This window comes from Mizuhopecten yessoensis, unplaced genomic scaffold (genome assembly GCF_002113885.1).
Source record: "Mizuhopecten yessoensis strain PY_sf001 unplaced genomic scaffold, ASM211388v2 hete_35920768, whole genome shotgun sequence".
NCBI lineage: Eukaryota > Metazoa > Mollusca > Bivalvia > Pectinida > Pectinidae > Mizuhopecten > Mizuhopecten yessoensis.
The window spans coordinates 1-1,323 of record NW_018481191.1 but is presented as its reverse complement, the minus strand read 5'-3'; the positions used below and the strand labels follow the sequence as shown (position 1 = coordinate 1,323).

The window sequence follows — 1,323 nt, the reverse complement described above, 5'->3', positions numbered from 1 at the left end:
AACAGCCAGACCAACGATCGTTGATAGGTGACTTGAACAAAGCATAATCTTCCATTAGTGAAAATAGGTAGATGGCCCATATTTAGTCAAAATAATAACATTTATCTATAACAATTGCAAATAGTTTTTGGTTTCGCATGGTCAGATTTTTACCACGTTCGGTCTTCAAGCTTCTTAGAATTGTTTTTATTTGGGCAAATAATTTGAACATATTCATACGAATTATTTTTGTTTTTGAGGATGTTAGAGAATCTACTTTTAAATATTTTAAAAAAAGTGAGAAATGTTGAATTGAAATACACAAGAAAGATAGGAGATATTAACAGAACTCGTTAACTAATTAACACAGACAGATATACCGGATGCACAAAATGTAGAAAATTATTACGACACATGTGGAATTTAAGTGACCGTCTACCTTGGTTATGTCTTTTTCCACTTCCAATTATGACCGTGATGGACAGGAGCTGTTGCAGTGCACATGATCTTCAAAATCAAATCGGAACTGCATCACCTTGATTGTTTGGATACTTCCGGTGTAGTACTCCGTAGCTTAAGGTTGGTCGTTCTTTGTATTTGTCGGGTTTCTGTAACCGCCTGTCTTAGCAGAAAACGTGAAGGTTAACCTGAAAAGGGAATATATTTTTGTAATTTTTTTAGTTATTTGACATACACTAATGTTTTCGCCCATTGTTACAAAAAGGAGATGAAGTGACATTCACAAACTATACGTATATCTAGTTACAAAGTTAACAGGATTTTCTCATTGTTTTGCACTAGTTTTTTTTTATTATTGGCAGGTAGGTTTGTTCTCAGAACGAAACATTATGGTCGTTGTTCTGGTTGTACAACACAAAATGAATTCTATGGACAGACTTATACAATTTGGTGTAAAATACCTAAAACCGCGTGCAGTTTCAATACCATCGTAGAAAAAATAATTTGGAGGTGTTTTAAATCATTATTACATATATGATACTCTTACATGTACCAGTCTCCGGAATTTATTCCTAGATTAAAACTCTCTTCTCTCATTCTACTTTTCAGCTGTGTTTGTGAAAGGATTTGAGGCTGATAAGCCCTGGCAGCTGAATGTTTTTCTCTGAGAAGGTACATCTTCTCTGTGGGTCATCCCTGAAAAAACAATTTGAATTTGATGGAACAAATTATAGCGTTTGGTATTGCCAATATATAACCCTACCAAATCTACTTATTCATATAGGCTATGGATACAATGGACCGATTGTTGACGTCATCATTATTATGATATCATAAATTTTATATTGGAAACCACTAACCCTTCCTAGGCGATGGCTGTTCTAT

At 34.2% G+C, this 1,323-nt stretch overlaps 1 long non-coding RNA gene across 1 annotated transcript; it reads right to left on the bottom strand.

Annotated features, from left to right (window-relative positions):
- Positions 1-1,306, bottom strand: LOC110443992. Its single transcript, XR_002462172.1, has 3 exons — positions 986-1,306; positions 419-626; positions 1-31 (listed from the first exon to the last, which is right to left on the bottom strand). It is a non-coding gene; the product is annotated as an uncharacterized LOC110443992 (long non-coding RNA).
- Positions 1,307-1,323: the final 17 nt, after the last annotated feature.